This window comes from Leucoraja erinacea, chromosome 16, assembly GCF_028641065.1.
Source record: "Leucoraja erinacea ecotype New England chromosome 16, Leri_hhj_1, whole genome shotgun sequence".
NCBI lineage: Eukaryota > Metazoa > Chordata > Chondrichthyes > Rajiformes > Rajidae > Leucoraja > Leucoraja erinaceus.
Genome location: NC_073392.1, coordinates 14,336,531 through 14,358,856, shown reverse-complemented (window position 1 = coordinate 14,358,856; position 22,326 = coordinate 14,336,531). Strand labels below are relative to the sequence as shown.

At 42.3% G+C, this 22,326-nt stretch overlaps 2 protein-coding genes across 8 annotated transcripts in view; one reads left to right on the top strand and one right to left on the bottom strand.

Annotated features, from left to right (window-relative positions):
- Nucleotides 1-8,900, bottom strand: part of trnt1 (tRNA nucleotidyl transferase, CCA-adding, 1) — a 210,413-nt gene extending 201,513 nt beyond the window's left edge. The window contains exon 1 of the mRNA XM_055647717.1: nucleotides 8,897-8,900. The gene's annotated coding sequence lies outside the window, so the exon portion shown is untranslated. The remainder of the gene's footprint in view (nucleotides 1-8,896) is intronic.
- Nucleotides 1-22,326, top strand: part of chl1b (cell adhesion molecule L1-like b) — a 610,347-nt gene that overhangs the window by 100,677 nt on the left and 487,344 nt on the right. The gene's annotated exons all lie outside the window — the stretch shown is intronic.

Below are 22,326 nucleotides of genomic sequence, written 5' to 3'. Positions count from 1 at the left end.
CATTTATAGAGGTGCTCTTGAAAGCCTTTAATTTTGCCTTTTTTATTTTGTTTTGTTGCTGTTGCTAATCTCTTTGCCAACTGCCTTTCCTGTCATTGAGTAGAGATGCTGCCGCTCTTTATCAGTCAAGACACACTGGATGTCCCACAGGAGATTCTCCCCTATCTTCGGTCTCCTCTTCCTCCTGGAGTCAGTGATGGGATCAAGTTTCAGAGGCTTATGGAATTAAATTGTTATTAGTCCCAAACGGATTTCATACCATTAAGCCTCGAGAGCAAGGCTGTGTTAATACATGTGCCAAAATGGCATTCGCCTAATAAAGAGGAATATACTGGGAGGCAGACATTTTAGACTGCATTGTTCTCAAATGACAAAATCTGGAATATCACAGGTTTGTTTTAATCCTCTCATTTCTGAATCCATATAAAGTGTACTGCACTGGATTTGAACTGACAATATGTTTTTGATTAGTTGGGTAATATGAATGGGCTGGTTGCATATCTGGCAAGTCAAGTGCTAACAAATTGATGACCCTAATTTTCAGAGTGTGTGTACCTAATTTATAAAGATTACAAATTAATGTTAAAAATCTGTAATGCAACCCATGAAGCTTAATCTCCAGCTATTTGGTGAAAAAATACTGTCAGACAAGGGAATGTAATGAATGCAGGAAATATTTGTATGTTAATTACATCATTTAGTTGCTAGTGACATTTTCTAATATTGTTTGTGTTTGACATTTGAAAATTTATGTACCACCAATAACAAATTATCGTTCAAGATTACTTATTTTCCCTTTTTATTAATGAAGACAAATTATTTATAGGATGAACTTGTAAGAAGAACTTGGGTTAACGTACATCCCATATTTGTCTTCAAATTTTGGAAAATATCAGATGGAACAGTTAGATGCAATATACAATGGTTGCTAAAGAATGGAAGGTTTTCTAAGATCGCTAAATTTAATGTAGAGTTTTGAAAGCCTTAACCTGCAGATTTGGAAGATGAAATGCTGTTCCAAAAATAGAGACAGAAAAAGCTGGAATCTAGAGCTAAAAAGAAAGTGCAGGAGGAACTCAGCAAGCCTAGCAGCATCTGTGGAGGAAATTGACTTTTTGGGTTGGGACCTTTCTTCAGTCTGAAAAAGCCTGCAGACCCAAAACGTCTCCTTTCTATTTTGCTGTTCGACAAACCTGTGTTGGGCTTTGTGTGAACAAAGTAAATTGACAGGCAGTGCAGGAAGGAACTGTAGATACCAGTTTAAACCGAAGATAGACACAAAAAGCTGGAGTAATTCCAACGGGACAGGCAACATCTCTGGAAAGAAGGAATAGGTGATGTTTTAGGTTGAGACCCTTCTTAGTCTGAAGAAGGGTCTCGATCCGAAACGTCACCCATTCCTTCTATCCAGAATGGAAGTGTTCTGTGGAGTAATCACCTCACCTACATTTGGTTGTGAAGGTGATCACTCCGCAGTGTGAAGGAAACAACATCGTAAGTACCAATGCAGGAGTCGAAATGGGAAGAATTACAAGTGAGTTGCTGCTTCACTTGGGAGGAGCTATTAGCCTTCTAGATGGTGGACACTGCGGAGTGAAAAGCTACTGGGAAGGGGCCACGGGAAGCTGTGTGTTTGTTGGTGGAGAGGCGAGTGTTGATCCAGGAGTTCCAGGGGAATGGTTCCTTTGTAATGGTGGAAAGGAAAGGGATTAGAAATTATGCCTGGTGCTGGCATCATACTAAATGTGGTGGAAAATGCAGATGATCATTGAGAAGTAGATTCATACAGCGTGGAAGCAGGCCCTTTGGCCCAACTTGCCCACTCTGACCAATGTGCTCCATCTATACTAGTCGCATTTGCCTGCATTTGGCCCATATCCATCTAAACCTATCCTATCCATGTACCTGTCTGAATGTTTCTTCAATGTTGTGATAGTACCTCAGATTCAGATTCAACTTTATTGTCATTGTGTAGTGTACAGTACAGAGACAATGAAATGCAGTCAATGCAGGTGATGAACCTGCATCAACTATCTGTTCGTTATCTGTTACGTTAACTCAGTTTTCTTCATCTGCATCTCTGCTGCTTGACCTGAGTATTTCCGCTTGCTCTCTTTCTTCAAATTTGAAGGAACTACTAAAATTATGTTCCATTATACGATTGAGTTGGTTAGTCTGGAAAGTTTGATCCAGGGAGAGCTTACTAATTGGATGTAGAAATGGTTTCCCAGTAGGAAGCAGAGAGTGATGGTGGATTGGTATTTTTGGACTAGAGGCAGATACAGTGACGACATCTGAAAGATATTTGGACTGAGACAGGGAAAGGTATGGGTTAAAGAGATATAGGACAAACACAGGCAAGTGGGTAGCTCAATTTGGCATAGACAAGTTGGGCCGAAGGACCTCTTCCATGCTGCCTGACTCTATGACTCTAACACCTCTCAAAGATACTCTGAAGGTAAGAAACCATGATTACATCTCATGTAAGCAGTTGTGGTTAATCAACGTGGACTTTCAACTTTGCAACGGGGAAGTTATCAATGGCAGCTTTGTTTTTATGGTGATTCTGTGTGTTCATTAAATGAAAGGCCAATATAATCTCTTCAACATCTTTAGAACTTATTTGATATATAGTACTGGTGTTGTGTAAGTGTGTAGAAAGCAATGTTTGGCTATGTGATGAGCAAATTGCATTTCATGTTCTCTGCAGAGTGACATTTTCAGCTTTTTATTTGAAGGACGGAACAATACCATGTTGCTTCATCTCAGTTGAGAGCAGAACATAACTTCTGAATGACAGCCTGAACCCAGGCAATTCCTGTCTGGATTTGCAAGATGAGAGGTTAATTGCAATTTTCTAGGCCACACAGCTTCAGGCTCCTGATCACTGATGTACATTTGGACCAACAAAAGTATTTCCACTTGATTCCAGTCAGGCTTGTCAACCGTCATTAAGCAAATAATATGCACAGCTCTGATTAAAATAGTGGTTGTGGGTCAGCCAGGGTTTCCTGATCTTATTGTGAAGACGGCTGCATCTGTCCTGTTGTGTGAGTGTAGGATCTTGGAGAGATTTACTAGCCACGGGGGTTGTATGAGAGACATGTTGCTGAGTATTCTTACTGTAGCATTGATTTTTACGTCAGTGGGTTATGCATCTGAACTTTCACACAGATCAGAACACGCTATTACACTGCCTACCAGACCGACACTTGCGTCAGTGCCCAGAAAGTGTGAGCATTGCCAGGAGAAAAAACGTCACAAATCTCACCAAGTGCTGGTATTACTCGGAGGGTCAGGTAGCATCTCTAGTGAGCATGCATCGGTGATGTTTCGGATCGGGCCGGCACCCTTTCTTCAGACTGATTGTAGTGGGGTGGGAGAAAGCTGGAAAGTGGCAGCATAAAGCCTGGTGAGTGACAGGTGGGTACAAGTGATGGTGCTCCCAGAGCTGTGGAATGTGGAGCTTGTGGTCTTGGTGTCAGGCTTAAGGTTTTGAGCGGCTGTTCTTCAATTCACACTCCAACAGAGGTAGATCATCTTTGGATAGAGCCCTGTCATTTTGCAGTGGGCAATAACTGGATACTTGAAATTGTGTTATCGGGTCTGGTCTCAGAAATGTCACTGGCATAAAGATTAATAGGGATTAATGCCAGGTCAGAACTCTGTGGCAATCTGTCATTCACATGGCTGGTTTCATCTGCCAGGTAGAATGTTAGATTTCTGGTTAACACATTGTAATTGGATTTATGAGAGCTTGAGAGTCATGGGCCAAGATAGCTTCAGGTTCATCTTCAACCTTGCAGAGGAATGATTGATCTATCTCCAACAAGCTTTTCTCTTGCATTGATTTTGAGCTTCTGTATAATCTGCCGGTGCCAGCAACTATTCAAGGTAGTTACTGCCATCTATGAAGCTGGCTTGCTTTTCTGAGATTCTAGGATCAAGTATTGGTCTGCCCCTTTCCAGGAGGATCTGCACCATGAGTTTGCAACAAGAACTAATCAATATTTTTATCTAGTACCATTTGAGCCACCTCACTCCTTCTGGATTTGGGCAGGGCCCTGGACTCCTGTCACTCCTCCAGAACTCCGTCAGTAAGATGCTGGTGAAAATTGTTGCAATTGATGTGCTATGTGTCACAGTCCTGGGTTCTGTGGCAACTCTGGAAATATCTACCCAGGCGTTCCACCTACACCGTTTTGATATCCAGCAGGGCTTCATTTGTATCTTCAACTGAATATAACCGAGAGGATGAGACTTAACACAAGGTTGTGGCTCGGCTTAGTTCTTCATGCATCACCTTGTTTTAAAGTGGAGATTGATAAGTTCTTGATTAGTAATGGCATCAGAGCTTATGAGGAGAAGGTAGGAAAATGGAGTTGAGAGAGAAAAATGGATCAGCCATGATCGAATGGCAGAGTAGACTCGGTATCAAATGGCCTAATTCTACTCCGGTGTCGTATGGTTTCCTTCTTAGATAGGACATTTGACCAACTAACCAAGCATATGGAGTCAATACCTGATTAGGCTGTTGTGAAGGATGCCAGTGGTAAATGCAAGCAGCTAGAAAGTCCATCAGCTTGAAGAAAAATTGGGATTCTTTATAAATACAGTTATTGCCAGATCAATAGTTAATGATTTAAAATCTGATATTGATAGAGTTTAATTTGGTAAGTGGAGATGGCATGCATATTGCTATTGCTCATAGAAGAAGCATAATCTCTCGTGTCATGAATGGTAGAGCAGGCTCAAGGAACTGTTCCCTTGGTTCCAAGTGTTATTATATTAAATACTTAATTTGTGCATGTTTTTAAAATTGTGATGGAATTTTCTTGATCAGAAAAGTGATCCTTGATCAAGAATTTCAGGTGATTCACATACATGATGAACAATGTACCATACTAAAAAAACAACCAAATAAATGATGTATTTAACACCTCACCTTGCCGGGAAAGATATCGGTGTAAATTATCATAGATGTAGATTTTGAAGAGACAATTAATTGTGTTTCATGACAGTCACGTATAATCATTAAATTAAAGAGAAACTACATTTCATAGCAGTTATGTATAAATCATTAATATACCAACAGACTGTTTCGTAACTATGTAACTGTCATGTGTGAATCATCAATATAATATCTAATGAGTTATAGTTCATTTCATCATTATTTACTAACTGCAATTCAAAAGATATCACTTGAAATTTCATGACCTAAACTTTGAAAAATTAAAAAAATATATAGATGTGAACTAATTGGGACCAGCCTCATGAATTAGCAACAAGAAAATTATGCTACTGCAAAATGTTCCCCTTCGGTAGGTTTTAAAATGGCTTTGCTGCTCAAATCAAGACTAATTATTGTTAATTGGCCCATGAATCCTCTTTGTGTTTAAAACAGTCCTCTAAAGAAAGGTTGAACAAAAATAACATAGAAATAGTAATTTATCAGCTGATTTGTGCAAGTGTGGCCATGATATAACACTCGCCAACATTCAGATAGAAGTAGAAGGGTCTCCCATTCCTTTTCTCCAGAGATGCTGTCTGACCTGCTGAGTTACTCCACCTTCTGTGTCTATCTTCAGATACTGGGGTTTGGAATCAGTTATTTCTGACTGCTTAAACATGTTGCAACAAATTTGCATCACTGTGTAAAGGCTCAGAAGGATGAAGTCGGTTCAAGGAGTAAATTTAACAGCAGAGGTCAACACCGTTTTTATTTAATTGAACATGCTGCAAGGCGTACAGTATATTATCAAGGCACCTCACAGTGATTACAAAAATCACGCTGCATTAACCATTGAAATGATGGATACATCCACCTTCGCTTCTGTAATTAAGTTGATGCTTGGATCAAAATCATAAATCAGTGTGTTAGATTGCTATGCTATTAAGAGTTTGCTGAATCTATTTTATTAAGCTCCAAGAGGGGAAAGGAAATGGTGGTGATTGTGCTATAGGTAGGCGATAAGAACAGCTTGAAATGGGAAGAGTTGGGTGAAAGGTTGATTCTAAGGTTTGCTAGCTGGGTTTTCACTTTAGTTTTTAGTTTTGGAGCAACAGCATAGAAACAGGCCCTTCGACCCACCGAGTCCATAGCGCCCAGCAATCACCCATACACTAGCTCTATTCGACAGGCTCGGGACAACTTACCCAATACAATACAATACAATACAATACGGTTTATTTGTCACATTACACATAAAGTGCAAGTGAAATGAATATAACCATATAACCATATAACCATATAACAATTACAGCACGGAAACAGGCCATCGCGACCCTTCTAGTCCGTGCCGAACACATAATCTCCCCTAGTCCCATATACCTGCGCTCAGACCATAACCCTCCATTCCCTTCCCATCCATATAACTATCCAATTTATTTTTAAATGATAAAAACGAACCTGCCTCCACCACCTTCACTGGAAGCTCATTCCACATAGCTACCACTCTCTGAGTAAAGAAGTTCCCCCTCATGTTACCCCTAAACTTCAGTCCCTTATTTCTCAAGTCATGCCCCCTTGTTTGAATCTTCCCTACTCTCAGTGGGAAAAGCTTTTCCACGTCAACTCTGTCTATCCCTCTCATCATTTTAAAAACCTCTATCAAGTCCCCCCTTAACCTTCTGCGCTCCAAAGAATAAAGCCCTAACTTGTTCAACCTATGTCAGCAGCAGTACAATTATAAAGAACACACACAAAAACACAATAAAAATTTAACATAAACATCCACCACAGCATTCATCACTGTGGTGGAAGACACACAATTTGGCCAGTCCTCCTCCATTTTCCCCCGTGGTCGGGACCTCAACCCTCCGCAGCCGTTGCTGCGGGCATCCAGATGGTAAAAGGACAAGGTACGTCCAGAGTCGGTTCTTCCCCACTGGCGACCGCGGCTTTAAGTTGGTGTAGGCCGCAGGCCGGCGCGAAGATTTAAAGTTTAAAGTTCCCGCCGTGCCGCAGCCAGAAGCACCGCAGACCTCAGGGCCGGCGGTCGAAGCTCCCCTCCACGGGTGATGGTAAGTCGCTACCGCGCCTGCGGTAGAAGTTGGCCGCGGGCCGGCAGTTATGGCTTCTTCTTCCCTCGGGTTTCCCATGAGGGATCCCAGGCTGTAGACACCGCGCCAGCTGGAGCTGTGCAGACCGCGGCTTCAGGCTGCTGGCTGCCCCGGGCCAGCGAAACGGAGCACTACCCTCCGGCGAGCCCCAGCGAAGGCTCGCCCGCTCCATGCCGAGAGTCCACGCTGCGCCCGCCGCTGAAGCCCCGGGCGCGTCTCTGGGAAAGGCCGCGCCGATCCTTGCTGTTAGGCCACAGTGGAGGCAACCTGGAAAAAGTCGCCTCTCCATGGAGGAGGCGGCCAAAACGGTTTCCCCCCCACACCACCCCCCACACAAAACACACAAAGAAACATTAAAAACATACTTTAAAACATACTAAAAAAATTTAAAAAGTTGAAAAAAACAACGCGCTGCTGACAGGGCTGGGGCCATTGCAGCGCCCCCACCGCCCCCAGAGCAGTACCCAAGCCAATTAACCTACAAACCTGCACGTCTTTGGAATGTGGGAGGAAACCAGAGTACCCGGAGGGAACCCATGCGGTCACAGGGAGAAGGTATAAACTCCATACAGACAGCACCCATACTCAGGATCGAACCTGGGTCTCTGGCACTCTTAGGCAGGAATTCATTCTACCACTGCGCCACTGTGCCGCCCTTGACTAAGTCTGGCAGAACCAGAAGAAACATTTTGAGATTTGTTTGGTGTGATGTAAAAGTGAGAAAGATATTAAGAACTGTCTAAAGCAAAGGGAGGAATCGTGTATTGTGTTGGTGTTTGGAGATGTTTCTAGGTGTACTAATGATTGAGTAACAGAGTTTGGAAAATGTGAGCATTGGAAGGGGCTAGACCTGTAACAGTGTTGGGGAGAGTGATTGCTGAGCTTGGGAGGACTGGAAAAGGCACTGTGGAATAACCATTTCAGTGAGTAGGGTATATAGAACTAAATGATGCAATTCCTAACAATTTAAGTACTTAATAAATTCAGAGCAGTTGTTACAAATGAAATGTTGCACGAAGCTCAATTTAAGATTTTATGTTTGGTTGGTCTACTTGCAGTCACGCTTAATTTAATGTTAGTGTTTCTATATGCCTTGTCCCTCTCTTTCCTTTTGATTTTCTCAATACGCACCACATGCCCTCATGAAAGATCAATGTAAAGGCCTGGAGCACTTTAAGACAATACAATGACTGAATTGAATGGGCATTTTCCTGATAGCAATACACAGGAAAAACTAATCCTTGGTAAATTATAGGGAATGATGTTAATAGGTATTCATAGAATTCATAGAAATGAGTAATTTGTAAGATAAATGGATGCTGCTGGATTTTTACTTCCAGCACTCGGACTCCTAATTTATTGTTGTAACCTGTGAGATCTGGCACCTGATTTTCGCACAGCTTGAGTCACATAATAGGAGCTTCAAGGGCCTGGTCCACTTGCCGATTTTTTCAGCGACTGCCGGCATAATTGACTAATGTATCAGGTCACCAAAAAATTTGTGGCGTGATGCGGCCGTGACGCGGCGTGATGACGTATGGCGCGCGGTGTTTTTGCAAGTGTCGCAACATTTTTTTTGTCGCCGCTGGATTTTGAAATGTTCAAAATCTTTTGGCAACACTGATATGACGCAGCGAAAGATTCGCCACGTGTGACAGGCCCTTTATTGTGCTTGAAAGCCACTGGTGTGGCCACATAACAAGGTTGGCACTGCTGGTAGAGCTGCCTCCTCACAGCATCGGAGAACTGGCTTCAATTCTGACTTTGAGTGATGTCTGTGGAATTTGCACGTTCTCCCTGACTGTGTGGGTTTCCCTCAGGTGTGCCAGTTTCTCCCCATGTACCAAAGACATGTGGGTTTGTAGGTTAATTGGCCTCTGTAAATTGTCCCTGATGTCCATAGAGTGGATGAGAAATTGGGATAACATAGAATTAGTCTGAATGGGTAAACAATGGTTGGCATGGACTCAGTGGGCCACAGGGCCCGTTTCCATTTTGTCCACCTCAAAACTAAACTTTTGGCCTTGGCAACTGCATGTGAGAACATTGGCAGGTTTAAGAGCAGCAGGGCGAATTTTATGCAGTGTGTTTTTCTCGTTCACACTCTCTCTTGTAAGATTTATTGAAAAGCAATAAACTTGGATTGCAGCAACATGACTTTTCACTGCTGGAACTAAAGCCTCCGTCCGTCCTAGTCATAATTCCTTTGGAAATTGGAATTTAATTCTATTACTGAATTTTCCTGCAGTTTGGATCTAAATGACGGCTTCTTCCATAGTATTTTTTTTTTACAGACTCTTTCTCAGTACAAGCAGTGTTCCGTGAAACCAGCTTCAACTATCACATTAACTTCCATGCTGATAACAGAAATTAGAGTTTATGGGCTGCTTAGGCTTGATTTAAATGTAGTACACCTTATTTGTCCTTTATTCTGACCTGGGGATAATGAGATGAAAGATGAGGAAATGATCCATGGTGATGTTTAAAATTGCAATGAGTAAGCAATACTTTGCTGACCAGGACTAGTGGTTTGCCATAATTGAAAAGGGAATGTAAAATCTTCTTGACATTCTGATTTAAATTCTCTTTATGTTTGAATTTCTTTGATTTCAGTGAATCCATTGCCATCACTGTTCGGGATACGAACACTTGAGTTGTTCGCACATGCTCCCTGTAATCAATAACCATAATCCCACCTTCCTATGGAATTTTCATGTGTTGTTTTCAGTTTAGAGATACAATGCAGAAATTCAATTCATAACTTCACCACAAACAAAGTAGTCCCATGCAGCAAGACCAAGAGAGATGCAAGAAACTGTAGATGCTTGAATCTTGAGCAAAACACAACCGCTCAGCGGGTAGAGACACGGGTTTGATCCTGATCTCAAGTACCATCTTTACGCAGTTTGTATGGTCTTCCTGTGCCTGTTTAGCTTTCCTCCAGTGCACCGGGTTTCTCCCACTTGTCAAAAAAGTGTAAGTTGGTAGCTAAACTGTCCACAATGAATTGCCATCAATGGTGGATGGCCTATTTCCACGCACTACTAGAGTCTAAAGTTATGAAACATGGTATTGATTAATATAGGACCTGGTGTTAAACAAGTGGCTTATGGACAGTATGGACGATGGGCTGAAGAGCCTGTTTTCATGTGGCATTTCTCTAAGCTCCACATCATCCAAGTAGAAGAAACCCTCTTGATTGCCCCTCATCCTTCATCTTAAGTGTTAATCCCCTTCCCCTCTGGAATAGTGTGACATGCAACAGCTACGGAATGTATAAGAAGGATCTGCAGATGCTGGTTTAAACCGAAGATAGACACAAAAAGCTGGAGTAACCATCTGGGTCTCACGAAACGTCACCCAGGCCTTCTCTCCCAAGATGCAGCCTGAGTTACTCCAGCTTGTTGTGGCCATCTTCAGCTACAGAATGTACATCAGTCAACCCTGCAGGTTTTCTGACCATGCTTCCCGAATCACAATATTTACCACCAAGCAGCACTATGTTTATTGACATATCTCATAATCCTGGAACATTATCATCAACAGTATCGCTGGGCTGCTTTCATCTGAAGAACAACAATGCAAGGAAGTGATTCACCAGCACCTTCACAAGGGCAGTTAATGGTGGACAATAAACAATGGCCTTGGTAGCAATGCACATGTCCAGAAAAATGAATTAAAAAATTAATCTGAATAAACAGACTTTAAATTGGTAGAATCTTAATCTCTCCTCTGCTAGAGCGAAACGTCAACAAAGGAAAAGCCTGCAATAGCCCACAGGATGAAATATACATAAGCCATTAATTAGTTTGTTCTGGTAAAGCTTTGTTAATCAGATCTCTCAGCACTCAAATCTAACATAGCCTGGCTCCACTCTCACTACATTTAACACCTCACATCATCTCCGTCCTCTTGAGGAAGGAGTTTGTAGCTCTCATTTTTAAACAATCTGCTTGTAATTATAATATTTTCCACTGGAACACTGTTCATTCAAGCTTTTCTGTGAAATCTGGACTTTTGGCAATGACCCACTTGTACCAACAATTGTGCAGCTATTAATGGGGCGGTGTTGCTGATTGGGGTACTGCCGAGAGTTTTATTGCGAGTGGTGCTTGTGTTATCTTTAGTAGATAACATAAAAATAATTGGGTTTATAAGAGATAATTAGTTCATGCTCATCAAACAATGCATGATGTACTACAAGAGCATGCTGAAATACAGTTCAGAGCCGAGCAAGACTTGTGTGTGACTACTCTCCGTTTTCTGTCTGGAAATAACGAACTGCAGGTGCTGGTTTCCAAAAAAAGACACACAGTCTTTGGAGTGACTCAGCGGATCAGGCAGCATTTCTGGAGAACATGGATCGGTGACATTTCGGGTCGAGACCCTTTGCCAGACTAATTGGGGGGGGGGGGGAAGAAACCTGGAAGAGTGCTCTCCCCTTCTCTTCCAGCTTCTCTTCCAGCTTTCCCTACTCCCTTACCCCTCTCCAGAGATGCCACCTAATCTGCTGAGCTATTGCACCTCTTTGTCTTTCTTTCTGATTTGTGCCCTTTCATTTGCACAACTCATCTGCTGGCTGTGCCATAACTTCTGCCGCATCCTTTTCCATCTGAGTACCTGCTTGATCTAAATCAACTTCAGTTAAGCAACAGTACAGTGATGTTATTTTAGTTGCTTTCAGATCCCTCCGTGGCCTTTCTCCTCCCTGTAGCCACAGACAGTTGCGCAAATCGGCTTATACTCGCTAGAATTTCGGAGATTGAGGGGGAATCTTATAGAAACGTACAAAATTCTTAAGGGGTTGGACAGGCTAGATGCAGGAAGATTGTTCCCGACGTTGGGGAAGTCCAGGACAAGGGGTCACAGCAGATTAAGGATAGAGGGGAAATCCTTTAGGACCGAGATGAGAAAAACATTTTTCACACAGAGAGTGGTGAATCTCTGGAACTCTCTGCCACAGAAGGTAGTTGAGGCCAGTTCATTGACTATATTTAAGAGGGAGTTAGATGTGGCCCTTGTGGCTAAAGGGATCCTGATAACACTTCTCAAAAAACTGTACCACTTTAACCAAAAACCACTGACGTGCTGGACTAACTCAGCATCCCTGGAGACACATGATATTTTGTGTCGAGACACTTTTGCGTATTAAACAGCTTCTGCGGTTGGTTGTTTCTATACTACCGCCACAATATCTCTTATGATCAATATTTTTATAACATCCGGTGGAGTATCTTGGGGTATTTTACTATGTTAATGTTGCTGCAGAAATGCGTGCCATTGTCTTGTTATTCTCAGAGGTGTCGTACTGTTTAGATACAGTGATCAGTGTTGCCAGAAATCTCTTTTACTCTTCTATGATGTGCAAAGTGCAATGAGGTGTCCTGCAAAAACATTGGGCAGAACTTTACCTGTGTGGTTGCTGTTGGGACCTGCACATACAACATTCATACAAACACCCTGATGACAATTGGGACTGTGCTTGGACCTAGAAGACCCCCTGTGTTTGCCATGGTAGAGTCGGGGGGAGGGGGGGGGTGGGGAAGAGGGGGGTGATGGGTGAATTTTGTGTCTATGTAGACTGGTTGACGCAGCTGGTAGAGCAGCTGCCCCACAGTGCCGGAGACCCAGCTTCCATCCTGACCTCTGGTGCTGTCTGTGTGGAATTTGTGCATTCTCCCTGAAACCGCGTGAGTTTTCCCCCAGGTGCTCCAGTTTCCTCCCACATCTCAAAAACATGCGGGTTTGTAGGTTAATTGGCATCTGTAAAATTGCCCCTTATGTGTAGAGAGTGGATGAGAAAGTGGGATAATATTGAACTAGTGAACGTGTGATCGATGATTGGCGTGGACTCAGTGGGACGAAGAGCCTGCAGACTTAATGGTGGTCCAGTGGCTCAATGGTTGAGTAGCTGTCTCACAGCACCAGAGACTCTGGTTCGACCCTGACCAGAGCCGCTGTCTGTGCGGAGTTTGTATATTCTCTCTGTGACCATGTGGGTTTTCTCCGTGTGTTCCAGATTCCTCCCACATTCCAAAGATGTGTAGGTTAATTGGCCTCTATAAATTGCCATCATTTTGGCTTCTATAAATTTGGCTTCTGTCGGATGCAAAAGTGGGATAACATATGGGTGATGGATGGTCGCCGTGAACAGTGAGCCGAACGACCTGTTTCCACACTGTATCTTTAAACACCACTCGTGTGATCCTGTTTTGGAAGGATCTCACGTCATGAGTGGCTCATTGCCACTGTGTGGTTCAGGCTGTTCAATCTGGCAAATACTGCAGCATTTAGCAGTGAATTGCAAAACATGGAAATGTTGCAATCATTGAGCGACAATGTCGCAACACTTCTGCATTTATACTGAACCTAGAAAAATGAATCTGGCTGATACTATGAGTTAAGGGCCTGTCCCACTTGGGCGACCTAATCTGCGAGTTTAGAAGAGTGTCTTCGATCTTCCAACTCGCAGCATGGTCGACACGAGGTCCTAGGAGGTCCTATGAGGTCGCTGGAACTCTCCTTCATGCTGATGAAAGTTCCCGAATACTCGTGGCCTCGGCTAGGTAGCAGCGAATTTTTCAGCATATTGGAACATTTTCCGTGAGTAACATTTGGTCGGCATGGGTCTTTTTAACTCATAGTGCAGTGGAGTGGGGACACTATTTAGTTACAGGCAGTCGAGGGCAGCCATAGGCAATCTCCTTCGCTGACCGGGCATTTTGATTGGCTCATTGGAGTTTCAGGACTTAGGAAGACCGACCGGTCGATAAAATGCCCGCCAAACTTTATTATACTTCTTAAAAGTGTCTCCACTCCTTCTCCCCCCCATCTCTCTGCTTCTCTCCACCCCCCCCGCGCTCACTAAAGGACTTACTGTTACTGTGCAGCCGTCTTTTACCTTCCTCTTCATCGCAGGTGTGAATTTCAGACAGCCCTTCTCCGCTTTCCCTAGCCCCCGCCTTTGCAATGTGTTTGTGTGTGTGTGTGTGTGTGTGTGTGTACGTGTGTGCGCGGTCAGTCGATCCAGCTCGTGGTTTCAACGCGGACGGTCGATCCAGCTCGAGGTTTTCCAGGCGAGTGCCCTCGAGCTGGAAGGTCGAAAACACTCTTTTTAACTGTCCGATTAGGTCGCCCAAGTGGGACAGGACTTTTAAGCATGGATGTCGCATTGGTTGACATCTTTGCTTGCTGATAAACAAGGAATGCAGAGTGCACTTTGAGGCACCAATTTACATTGATGATCATTGGCCAGGAGTGATGATGTCCTTGGATACATTCAGATGGATTTTGCTTGTAAGTAACAGGACTGCTTCTCTGGGTGTTGTCTAACCTGGAATGATATCTGAAGACAAGTCCCAACATGGACATCATCTGTCCATGTTCTCCTGAGATGCTGCCTGACCTGCTAAGTAACCCCAGCACTTTGTGTCTATTTTCGTAAATCAGCATCTGCAGTTCCTTGCTTTTACATGATTCCTGACATAATCTATCCCAGGGTAAATGTTTTTTCTATGGTCATGTGCGAATAAACAGCACATTTATTTTGGTACAATTTCTAGGCAAATAGATTAATGACATTGAACATGCTATGGGGCAAAGTTCAAGATAAGAGACCAATTGGCATTTACTTCTGCTGCAGGAACCAATTCAAATGAAATGATTTGTAGTCTTCATCTTTAATTGTGTTTTGATGTTATTTTCATTCTACACTTTTGATACTATATTATGTATGCACTTATATGAGAAAAATGATTGACTCAAACCTGATTTTGCAAAAATGTCCATTAAGCATTTCCTAGCTTCAGTATATACAGGAATATTTTTCCTCACTACTCTTAATCAAAGTCTTTCACATTTTTCTCGAGTTGCATACTTGCTGGCATTCAAATTTCTGTTGTCACAATATTTTGATCATTGCTTAGTTTTTTTTTTTTTTGCTTTTGTGTTAACATTTATCACAGTGTGTTGTTGACGTAAAACTATCGTTCAGGCTTTGATATAACAATGTTCACAAATACTTGATCTTCTGATTGCCAGGTTACTCTGAGGAGTGATTTTTCCCCCCAGCTAAAAATCTCCCACGATTCTATTGCCAACTGGCATATAAAAGAAAGAGTTATATCTGTCAAAGGACTGTGGCCAGTGCCGAAGGCAATGTATTATGTTGTGCATCAAAGATATAGTAGACAAAGAAAGGATTATGGTGTACTGAGATATTTACATGATACATAGGAGTGTACTCTTCTCTTCATTCAGTGAGATTGTAGCCAATATACAACCTTCATCCTTTGCCTTGTTTCCCCTGAAAGTTTTGGTTCACCAAAATGTATCGATCTTTATTTATCAATTTATTAATCCTTCAATTGATTGATTTGATTCTTTTCTGTCAATTTTTCAGTTCAACATCACATAAACATGCTGCTTGCCAGAGCAGTAAAAATAGCTGCATGATTCACATCATCACAATGTAATGTTTTGGTGCTTAAATGGAGTGCCTTACATTTGCAGAAGAGAGATCTACATTTCAATTGGATTTTGGCTGTTTGTAATTTCATTCCCAAAGGTCATAGTGTGGAGTCCATGTTTCCTAATTGTAAGCTCCTCTAACAAGATAAATAGTTCAGTGGTTCAATTGCCAAGTGCACCCAAGTACAGTGAAATTATTTTTGCATACAGTTCACTGACAATCCTACTATACAATCGGCATAGTCATACTAATAGTGTAAGATAGTAGTCTCATGCTCTATTGTATTATTTCTCCAAGTTGTCAGACAAACTTTGATCCAATTATCACTACCTTTATTCCAGAGGATTCAAGCTCAATTTTTGTGTACCATCAGCATGGTTTGCAAGAGGTTTATTTAATTGGAAGATTTTTTTGTGGCTAGCACCATTCGTGTACATCTGTGTAAAACATGGTTTGGGTGTACTTTGTTTAAAGAAAAATGCAGCCAGTCAGTTATGACTGGGGGACTGCCTCCAGATTAGATATTGGTCAGTTAAAATATGGGGTCCTAATTAGGGGAAATATCTTTGTGGTAGAAGCAGCAATTATAGTCTGGGGGTTAGGAATCAGTTATTGAGAATCAAGGGCTATGGTCTAAGGGTAAGGTTTTAGTTTGAATTGGTTTTCCCAGTATTAGATTAGGGTTTTGTCAATTTGGAGAGTAGTTCAGATAGAAATTGGATTTTTAGAGTCATTTAGTATAGCAACACGGCATTAGGCCCAACTTGCCTACACTGGGACCAACATATCCCATCTACACAAGACCCACCTGCCTGTGTTTGGCCCATATCCCTTTAAACCTGTCCCATCCATGTACCTGTCCAATGTTGCTTAAAATGGTGCTACTCCCTGCCTGAGATACCTCCTCTGGCAGCTCGTTCCATGCACCCATCACCCTCTGTGAAAAATTATCCTTCAGGTTCCTATTAAATCTTTCCCCCCCACCTTAAACATATCTCCTCTATATACGCGATCTATTCCTCTCATGATTTTGGACACCACTATGAGATCACCCCTCCTTCTCCTGCGCCCCAAGGAATAGTGTCCGAGCCTGCTTAATATCTCTGTATAGCTCAGAATTGTGAGACACAGTGTGGTGATAAAAGGTTTGTTGGGAAGAACTCAGTGTCACAGTCAAGACGGAAAGACAATACAGGATTACATTCGAGCCATTACATGGTATGCTGGCATAAGAAGAGTCTCAATGATTATTCATATCTACAGATTCAGAATGACTTTCATTAAGTTCATATATTTGCCTTTCACACTGCATGATTAGTGATTAGTTTTTGTATGAGACGGTGGAGTGACTTAGTGTTTTGTTACGCATGGACCAGCAAGGTTTTTCCTGCAATATTACTTGTCAATAAATACTCATGAATAGTTCTGATGCCATAAGACCATGGTGGTTTATCACGTAGCTGCATTCAGACAGAATAACTTGATCTCAGTAGGAGTATGCCTGAAAGCAAATCCATTCAATTGATTCCTCTCAGTCAGGGTATCAGTTCTATACCATACACATTGTGGAAATTGCATCATGTGAGGCAAGATATACAATTCACTATCTTGCAGTGTAATTTTCAGATGCATAGATGGAATCCCTTTATAATCTTCTATTGCAGATGGATTCAGAGAGCCACTATTTACTTCCATTCTATACTTAAAGAGAGAGGGTGAACCAGTAAGCCTCCTTAACTTACTGTGATTTGTAAATTGGAAGACATGGTTTGGTATCTTCTGCACTGACCTAGAATCAATATTGTGCAAGGATTACATCAAGTACTTAGTTCTGTTTTTCCTTCATGTACACTCCTCAGAGCCCGCGATGCTGCCTTCAGGTCAGGTGACAGAGCTCTGTACAGGGCTGCTCGAGCCGACCTGAAAAGTGGTATTAAAAAGGCTAAGGCGGATCACAAGAGGAGCATAGAGTCCCACTTGTCCAGCAATAATACACGGGAGGTATGGCGGGGCATACAAGACATTACCAACTACAGAGGCTGTGCCACAAAGTCAGAAGACCTGAGTGCGCCGCTGGCAGAAAAGCTAAATTGCTTCTTCTCCCGCTTTGAAACATCACAACAGCAGCACTCACCTGCTACAGCCCTGTTCCCACCCTCACCTGGCTCCTGTACTACTCCACTCACTGTCAGGGAGCACGATGTCAGACGGGTGCTCCTGGCAGTGAACCCCAAGAAGGCTACCGGCCCAGATGGAGTCCCTGGTAAGGTGCTCAAAGCGTGCGCCCACCAGCTCACTGCCATCTTCACCAGAATTTTCAATCTCTCCCTGGCCCAGGCAGTCATTCCGTCCTGCCTAAAATCAGCCACAATCGTCCCTGTGCCGAAGAAGTCTCCCATCACCAGCCTTAATGACTACCGTCCCGTTGCCCTCACTCCGGTAATCACGAAGTGCTTCGAGAGATTGGTCCTCCAGCACATCAAGGACTATCTACCACCAGACTTCGACCCCCACCAATTCGCTTATCGCCAAAACAGATCCACAGAAGACGCCATCACCGTAGCTCTCCACTCTGTGCTGAGCCATCTGGAGCAGGGGCAGAGCTACGTCCGGATGCTCTTTGTGGATTTTAGTTCAGCCTTTAACACAATCATCCCGGACATCCTCATTGGCAAACTGGTCACTCTCGGCCTCCCCACTGTCACATGTGCCTGGATTAAGGATTTCCTCACAAACCGGCCCCAGACTGTGAGACTTGGCCCCCACCTCTCCTCCACTCGCAGGTTGAGTACCGGTTCCCCACAGGGCTGTGTGCTAAGCCCCCTCTTATACTGTCTCTACACCTACGACTGTAGTCCGGCCCACAACAACAACCGCATCGTCAAATTTGCTGACGACACTACTGTGGTCGGACTTATTTCAAAGGGAGACGAGGCAGCCTACAGAGAGGAAGTCCTGAAGTTGACAACCTGGTGCTCAGAAAACAATCTGGCTCTGAACACCAGGAAAACAAAAGAGCTCATTGTCGACTTCAGGAGGCACAGCACCGACTTAGTCCCCCTACACATTAACGGCGAGTGTGTGGAGAGGGTCAACACCTTCCGGTTTCTCGGTGTCCATATCGCGGCTGACATCTCCTGGACGGACAACACGACAGCGGTCATCAAGAAGGCTCAGCAGCGGCTGCACTTCCTGAGGGTCCTCAGGAAGCACAACCTAGACTCTAACCTGCTGCTGACCTTCTACCGCTCGTCCATCGAGAGCCTGCTGACATACTGCATTACAGCATGGTATGGCAGCTGCACCATGGCAGACAGGGAGAGGCTTCAGAGGGTAACCAGGACAGCGCAGAGGATCATTGGTTGCCCTCTCCCCTCCCTGATGGACATCTACACCTCCCGCTGCCTTAGCAGGTCAAAGAAGATCACCAAAGACAGCTCCCATCCTGCGTTTGGACTGTTCGACCTGCTGCCCTCTGGAAGGCGCTATAGGTGCATCAAATCCAGGACAAACAGACTTAGGAATAGCTGCTTCCCGAGAATTATATCTACCATAAATTCAAATCCACACATGCACTGACTACACCGCCCAACACGGACTTCCATCTGTATATATGTATATATGTATGTAGCGCCGTAGAATTTGTGCACCTATTTCCCCCCCCCCCCCCATCTCCCTTCTGTTTTGTTTTCTGTTTCTTGTTTTTTGTGTAAAATTGTATGTATGCACTGAGTACGAGCAGCTTTCAGTTTCACTGTACATGTATAGTGACAATAAATGGCATATCTATATCTATGTGTTTGTGATGCCCATGCTACTGTGCTACTCCTATTTATGGATTAGTGTAAATCCTGTTTAAAAATGTGCTCTTCTCTTTTGTTCACCTGCAGCACCAAAAAAAGTTCCACTGCTTCATAATACAATTTCATTGACAGTAGAATATCTTACCAGTGGCTATGAACCATTCATTATACACATTTGAACCATGCAGCAAAACTTTGACCTTTTTGCATGGATTTACTCGGCTTAAATGATGTTCAATGATAGGTGAAGCACAATTGTTATCAGAGATGTTTTGGATATCACGTTTTGATCAGTAAAACGAAATTAGATATAATGAGGCAAGTGGACATTTTTAAGGTGGAGATTGGCCAATTCTTAACTAGTTAGGGTGTCAGGGTTTATGGGGAGAAGGCAGGAGAATGGGGTTGAGAGGGAAAGATAGATCAGCTGTGATTGAATGATGGAGGAGACTTAATAGGTCGAATGGCTTAATTCCGCTCCTGGAACTTATCTGTATGTTCCTTTAATTCTATTATTTTATCTATACAACTTGATGTAAGAGCAATTAAGAGGAGACCATATTTAAGTTTTACTTTGTAGATAACATTGTTTTCATATGAAATTGTTGCTGTATATTTTGTTTAAGGCCATTAGCAGTGTTGGATCTTGAATAGAGCAATTACTCTACCATTGTGAAAATATATAACAATTGAAAAGTGTGATCATTACACTAAGTGAACTGTTGAAATAAATCTATCCAATACTATGTTGGAAATATGAAGTGAAAGAAGCTTGTGTGCATCATTTCTTAGGTGTATTAGTGCATGTTATCATAAAATAACCCATTCACCAATTAGGAATTGTCACAGTAAAATATAATTTGACATGCTTAAAATGTGCACCAGGAATGGAACAACAGAATACATTTTTTATCAATAACAGCATTGTACTTGTGAATTAATGACGCATGAGAAATAAACAATCTTAACCATTCCATGTTGGTGGTGTGTTACAGGGAAAATAGGTCAGTATGTCTGGATAAATATCACATCACAACGATCAGGGGAAGCATCACAATTTGGAGCTGAATTGAATGAAGAACTGTGAATGGTTTGAAGTAACAAAAGGTTGAATTGAAATTTGTCATTGTGGTTAATGGTCTTCCTTGTAGCTATCTAATATAGTTGTCCTGATAAATTTCTTATTCATAGAGTGCATAATATTTAATAAATATGCATGAGGAGATACAAGAGAATCCAGCTACAGTTACTCAATTAAGGGATTAATTAGTAGATAATAAATTAACTGTTCTTCCAAGAGCATTAATTGGATTCCCTTCCCCATGCTGCAATAACCTACTTGAAGTAAAGCAGACTTGGAACATTTTAAACACTGGTGTATTATTCAGATACACTGTATATAATGTTTACATTTGTTGGAAACTAAAGATAAGGGCCAAGGAGACATTAATACAATGCACATATATTTTCTTTGACTCAGTAGAGTTAATGACAGCCCTGTGATGTGTTCATTTTATTCATTGTTCCCATTGTGTAGATGTTGCAGAAAATCTTGTTCAGTCAGTTGATCAATTTGATTTACGCTCTGTGGCGAGGTGACATGGTTTGACCAGAGTTCTAAAGAGTGTTGTGACTTGGCATTGACTTGGCCATGTGAGTGTAGGTAGAGGGAGCCAAATATCACTGTTAACCTTTGGGGAGGTGAACATAAGAGATATCTGCACTGAATGTCTGTTGTGATTTTTAAATTGAACCTTGCAGACTTACATCAATGGAGGTATTACTTCACAAAATGACACAAAGTGCTGGAGTGACTCAGCAGGTCAGGCAGCTTCTCTGGTGAAAATGGATTGATGGATGTTTCCGGTCGAGACATACCTATTACCTGCCCCTCTCCTGTTCCAGCTCTCTTATCCCCCACTACAATTATCTGAGGAAGGGTCTGGACCTGAATTGTCACCTAACCATGTTCTTCAGAGATGCTGCCTGACCTATTGAATTACTCCCAGCACTTTGTGTCCTTCAAGATTCAAGATTCAAGATTCAATTTAATTGTCATTTGGACCCCTTGAGGTCCAAACGAAATGCCGTTTAGCCAACATCTACAGTTCCTTGCTTTATACGAGATGTTACTTCAACTTCTCTTGGGATCTTGGTATGTTCCTGCTTGTTTACAAGATCTTTCATTTAATGGTAGAAGCGTTACGATTCCAAAAATATTTAGTAAGCATCAGCTAGTGAGCTTTGCAGCAATTCTTTGTGGTGGCTGCATTTAATTATATTGATCCTTGCGGTGCAAATAGTCACCTCACATTTTTTACGCATGTTCATTAATCTTGCCTGTTGCAGTACTTTTAGACTCAAAACTCTGCTTGTTATGTTTTGACTTATTCACTTTGTTATTTTTCAATTATGGAGTCATATTTGCTCTTATCTTCTTATCATTTGCTTTTCTATTTCTCGACAACAGATGTTTACCCGTGTGGTGAGTAAAAGTGAACCAAAGCGGAAAAACAAAGACACTTACCATTTGCTCACCAATTAAAAACTAGCTAGGCACCTCCATGTACAAGATTAAGTTTTGTTTAGTCTCATTATATTCATGAAGAAGAAGTACATTAGAATTTGTTGATTAAAGTTTTCAAATTGTATTGTATAATTTGTTCCCAGTGATCAGCCTATTAAAAATAGAAACTTGACTTCTTTCCAAATAACTTGCTTTCCTTATGGTCCACTTACTTTGAATTGTGTAACAACTCCGGATCGCATGCCTCAAGACTCCCAGTAATGAATCAAACAATGCGGTTCTTGTTGTCCCTCAATCTCTTCAGCTTCCTCCCTCTTGTCTTGAAGGTGCCAACTTACGCTGGCAGTAATGCTCAAGTAGCAAATGCCCGTCAGTACTCTGCAATGAATAACACTTCTTCATGTTTGTGTCTAGAGAGCAATTATTGGCAAGGCCTTTGATGCGAATGAAGGCATGATCTTTTA